Here is a 5,612-nt window from a genome sequence, read left to right as displayed (position 1 = left end):
TACTAATTCAACTCCCAATCTCCAATTGGTGCAATGAATGATCAATAGGAACCACTAACGTTTGACCCCTTCCCAACCTGGTGCTATGCAGTGCTGTACTCTCCTGGTGCTATGCAGTGCTGTACTCTCTGATGACACCCGCAGAGGCGAAGAACTGCAGCCTCCAACTGGGCACACACCCACAAGGGCCCACAATCTGCATTGTGTGCCCAAGCTGTGCTGTTTGCCGGGTTAAGTGTATTAAACCCATCATTGACTTGTGGTGCCTTCATCTTCTGGTTGGGGTGTAGTCCCATCAAGGAGTGTCTGTAGTCCTGTGTTCCCCTTGGCTGTAAAGGAGGAGAAGAAAAGTTCAAGGGCGGTCAGGGGAGTGATGGATCCTGCACAGCTGGGGCTGGGAACTAAGTGCAGGGCAGAGGAGGCATTTGTACAGGTCTTTCATGTGCACACAGTCCAGCAGCAGGAACAGAAATGGAGGAAGGAACATTTTAGTCAGTGACAGTGAGATGACCAATTCAGGAGAAGAAGGTGATGTTGTGATCAGAACCTGAGGAAAGTCAGAGCAAAAGCAGTGTGGACCAGAGCCTTGTCTTATGGTCTGGCAAGCATCCAGCAGGAACGGAGATTTTCTAAAGAGACACTTGTACTCTTCCCTTGATTATCAAACTGCGAAACACTGGGCCCCACGAAATGAAATTCTCCCAGGAATGCCATGCTGGGAGAGAGAGAGAAAGGACTGAAGCCTGGTGCCAGCCAGACGGAGCGCTCATCTATGGGAAAAGAGACATCCCAAGGTGCTGGCAACTTATCAGATCACCATGCCAGAGAGGCCAGGGAGCCCATGATGACGGTGAGCAGGGCCACACCCTGACCAGGAAGGCTGAACTTGATTCATTTACACCAAAACCTCAAGTCGGGACCCTAAAGATGGACTTGAACCTCTTTGTTCTTCTTAAAGCAGTCACATTGAATAAATATGTTGTTGTTATTGTTGTTGTTTTGTTTGTTGTGTTTTTTGCTTTTCACTGTTGTCTGTTTTATCAGCTTGTTGAGGGCAAGTAGTTGAGCCAGGCTCACTAACACTGCCTAGGGACGGGCTCTAACAACCCCAGTAGCAACGCACAGCCTTGACCAGAGCTAGCACAATCAAGGACATTTGGAGTGTAGTTTAGAAAGGGAGCAGGCTCAGGTGGGTCAGCCTACTCACGGCTGGCTGTTGGACTTTTAGAGCAATGACATCTGGAAAGTTCCCATACACTCAAAGAAAGAATGGGTTTTTATTACTTCTAGAACATGCTCAAGGGGGAGGAAACTGACAGGCCAACTTCTTAAGAAGCCTATGTAGCCATCTTAGCTGGCATTTCACAGCTTAGTAACTATCCTTGCCCTAAGTCAGTGCAAGGACCAGTGGGAAGCAGCACCCAGTTTTTAAGAAAGATGAACGAGTTGACTGTGTTAAAGATACTTAGCATCGTCCTTCCACTTACTCCACCTAAATCAGGAGCCCACAGCCAGATAAAGGAACTCCAGCAAGCCTCCATGACCTAACCTTAGGAGGAAGGCTTCACCCCATTATCCCTGCCCTTCTGTCAGGCTTCCCCTAAGAGGCTAACTCCACTTGACCAAGACTGATTAGACTTGTGTTGGAACACTGAGGACGCTTCCCAATCAGTTGTGTGCCATACTAATTATTGATGTTTGTCAAGGGCATCATTCAGAAGGATGTCTACATTGGTACTTGTCACCTTCATCCATCATCCCTGGACATTTGAATAGTTGAGCTACACCTAGTTAAGCCATGGCCGATGAATAGAGATGAGAAAAGGAATCAAAGATCAATAGTATAATTTGTTGGAGTAAGAGGAAGTGCCTTTATTCCCAAATGGCCCTCCCATGGCTAGGAATGAGGAACAGCCCATTGTAGAGATCCTCAGCCTTTAGTGTGTAGGTCAGTGTCCTAGTTTCGTTTATGCCGCTGTGATAAAAATACCCTGACAAAAAGAAATTAGAGAAAAAAAGTTTAGTTGGCTTATAATTCCAGGTTATAACCAATTGATGTGGGAAGTCAGAGCAGGAACTTGAAGTTACACACATAGTCAGGAGCAAAGAGAAATGAATTTATTCATTCTTGTCAGTGGTCAGTTTCTCTCTACGTGTAGTCCAGGATATCCTGACTGGGGAATGGTATTGCCCATAGTGGGCTGAGTTTCCCAAATCAGTTAACATTTAAAAAATCCCCCACAGACATGCCCACAGGCCAACCTGATCCAGACAAATCCTATGAAAGACTCTACCCAGGTAATTCTAGGTTGTAATAAGCAACAATTAAAATTAACCATCACACATACAATAACCTGGCTGACAATTAAAATGAGTTGGTTGCCCCACAGGTAGTTGATTTCAGTTGACCTGGGACAGGAGTAGGTATTACTAAGTTGTTACAGTGTGTGGAAAAACTAGGAGTCTCTGTGCCTACTGCAGTTACCATGCATGAAGCAGCTTACAGTCCATGACTGCAGCCCTACCATGAGGCCTCTGATCCTCTAAACTCTCAGAGCTCTAGTCTCTGCCGTGAAGGGACACTAAGGTCAGCTCACAAGACCAGATGAAATGTCAAAGGGAATATACATTCTGCTGGTGTAGTTAAGGATACTGTACAGTCAGGGACTCAACTGTGCCTTGGATGGGTAAACACCAGGAAGACGGCAATTTCTACAACAGAAGACTCCACTTTCAAGCACACAGGACATGGACAGGTTAACTGCTGCCTCTGCAAACATGAAGGCCTGAGTTTGATCCCTAGCACCCATGGGAAACAATGTTGAGCATGGTGCTATAATCTTAAGGAAGTAACCCTATATCAGTTTGTAACCCCAGAGCTGAGGAGACCAACACAACATTCTAGGAGGATCTCTAGAGACCGCTGGCCACCCAGGTCTAGCCTAAATGGTGAGCTCCAGGCAAATGTGGGGCAGTGGAGGGCCTCAAATAGAGTGGATTGTGTTCTTGGGGATGATAAATAAAATTTGTCTTTGGCACAAACACACACATACACACACACACACACACACACACACACACACACACACACACCACCACCACCACCACCACCACCACCACCACCACCACCACCACCACCATTAGCTTCAGAGAAAAGCTTTGAATAGCCTGCTCTTAAGGGTTCATTAGCTGCCTTCCTTCCAAACAGAACGTAGCTCCTGGCCTGTAATGTCTGTCTGAACAACCCCACTCATCCACCCCCATTGTGTGTACCTGAGTCTGTCGGGAGCTTGTTGTTTAAACTTGGCACCTACGGATGTGTTACTTCTCATGTCCTTTCCTGTCTCCCACCTGTTCACAGGGACTTCTAAATTAGTCATCTGTTGCCAAGGAAACTCTCTGCTTTCCCCCAAGGTGTGAATCCTGAGAGATTTTAAAAGAAGGGGCGGTGATTTAATAGGCCTGGTTTGCTTCATAAACCTATCACTGCCTGAAGAACAGAAGCCAAAGTTGTCTATGTATGCATTTGTATGCACATATGTATATACGTGTGTGTGCATGTGTGTGCATGTGTGTGCATGTGCGTGTGTTGTTTGGTTTTTTAAATTTTTTTTTTGAGACAGGGTCTCATACAGCTCAAGGTAGTCTTGACCTTGAACTTCTGATCCTCCTTTCTCCACCTCTCAAGTACTAAGATTATAAGTGTGTGCGATGATTGCCACCGTACAGTGTTAGATATTGAACCCAGAGTCTTATGCATGCCAGTGCTTACACCAATGAGCCTTACCACCAGCCTTCAGTACTCCCAGCATTAGCAGCCCTGGAGAATCTTGCTAACATGCAGATCCCTAGGCCCATTGTGACTTCCTGAGTAAGTATCTAGACTCCAAATTCTAGATTCTAGAGCATGGGCTCAAAGGCTATTTTCAACCAAACAAGAGGTCTTTCAGGAATCAGGAATATAATGTCAGGTTTTGCTGATATATATACAAAATAGTCACAGGCTGGAGAGATGGCTCAGCCATTAAAGGCTAGGCTCACAATCCAAACATCAACAGAAAACAGTCACAGAGGGCTAGGGCATCTGATTTGTCTTCAGAGATGTGTTCCCAATAATTATGTCTTCCTCCCTTGCCACTTGTAATTGGGGAAGAGGGTAGAGGCGTAGTTAAAATGATGTAATAATGTAGAAACCCAGGCCCGTGCTCTGGAACATGTTCTCTGGGCCCCATAATTTATGCTATTTCCAAGCAGGTTGCTTTGAGCACCTGGGGTGTAAAGGGTATTCCAAAATTGCTAAAGACAAACCAGCATCTAATTAATCTAGAACAGAGACAATGGCAGTGGTTGGACATATGCAGATGCCACTCACATGGCCTCCTGCAGCCTCGTCTGCCTCCCCAAAGAAGCTTGAGCCCAGTTCACCTTGGTTGGGTGGTCCAAGAGCTCACTGGGGTGCTATCTCTGCCCCTTTCCCCTTCACCACCACCCCTCCACCCCCGATTTTCAAAGCACTTTGAGAACTGAGTCCTCTTCAAATACAGGGGAGGACCACGTGACATACACTTCTTCCTTCCAGGGGCTCTGTGCAAGCGTTCACCCCAGGCCAGATGTCTATCTTATGTGCCTTGTGTTATCCTTGAGAGGGACCCTGCTCAGGTGAAGACAGACTTCCCACGACCTGCTCCAGGTCACGGAGAGTGAGCAGAGGGCTCTCCGTGTTCCTGAGAGACCCCTCTATTCACCATCCCCAGCTTCTGGAGTTGCCTTTTCTTCCTTCAGCTAAAGTGGAAATTCTTTTCCAATGGTGAGTGACATCCTGCCTGACCTTCACTGTGTGCAAAGGAGCGGTGACATTTTCAGAACCACTCACTTTCATTCCTCCTGATCGCTGTGGAGCCCCGGGAAGGCTCTCGCAAATGCCCTGTGACACGTGGACTGTGCTCACAGGATACCCCAAGTCTTCCTGTGCCTAACAGAGGATTTGAGACTGTGAAAAGGGATGACAGAGAGGGGCAAGGCAGTGGGGTAGGACAGGCTCTGGACTGGCCTGCAGCTCATCCCAAAGGTGGCCTGATAGCAAGGAGAGGCAGGTGCCCACTTTACAATGAAGAGAGGAAGGCTCTTGAGTTTATATCACTGACTGGATATTCCTGAACCCTTTATGGTAACAGGATAGAGACCGTTGGGAACATCAGTGTTCCTGTGGATGGTCCCATCAGGCCCTCCTAGCCTGACTGACCCCACACCAGCAGAGATTCTGCCAGCTCTGAAGACTGGTGTGTCTGCTCCATCTCTGCTCAGAGCTATATCTCAGAGTGTGCCCGTGAGCAAGCGTGCTTTCTTTGCATAGCAATGGTAAGGGCAAAGACAACGGCCAGAGTCACTGGTCTCCCTTTTGTCAAATGGAATGAGGAGAAAGGTGCCGACCAAATTCGCAGGTGGGGAGCAAGATGGTTCAGTCAATAAAGTGTTTGCCCTGTAAGCGTGAAGTCCCAAGTTCAGTCCTCAGAATCCACTAGACTGGGGGGAGGGGACAGCAAGCGATGTGGTGACACAGGCTTGCATGCTAAGCACTGAGGAGGCAGAGACACATGGATCCTTGGCACTCG

The 5,612-nt window shown here is 47.5% G+C and overlaps 1 long non-coding RNA gene across 1 annotated transcript; it reads right to left on the bottom strand.

Annotated features, from left to right (window-relative positions):
- Nucleotides 1-1,847: 1,847 nt before the first annotated feature.
- Nucleotides 1,848-3,861, bottom strand: LOC134480064 (uncharacterized). The gene is made up of 3 exons (XR_015627289.1): nt 3,788-3,861; nt 3,274-3,423; nt 1,848-1,991 (listed from the first exon to the last, which is right to left on the bottom strand). It is a non-coding gene; the product is annotated as an uncharacterized LOC134480064 (long non-coding RNA).
- Between the last annotated feature and the right edge of the window lie 1,751 nt (nt 3,862-5,612).

This window comes from Rattus norvegicus, chromosome 8 (assembly GCF_021556685.1).
Source record: "Rattus norvegicus strain SHRSP/BbbUtx chromosome 8, alternate assembly SHRSP_T2T, whole genome shotgun sequence".
NCBI classification, from domain to species: domain Eukaryota; kingdom Metazoa; phylum Chordata; class Mammalia; order Rodentia; family Muridae; genus Rattus; species Rattus norvegicus.
This window is presented reverse-complemented; position numbering and strand designations above follow the sequence as displayed.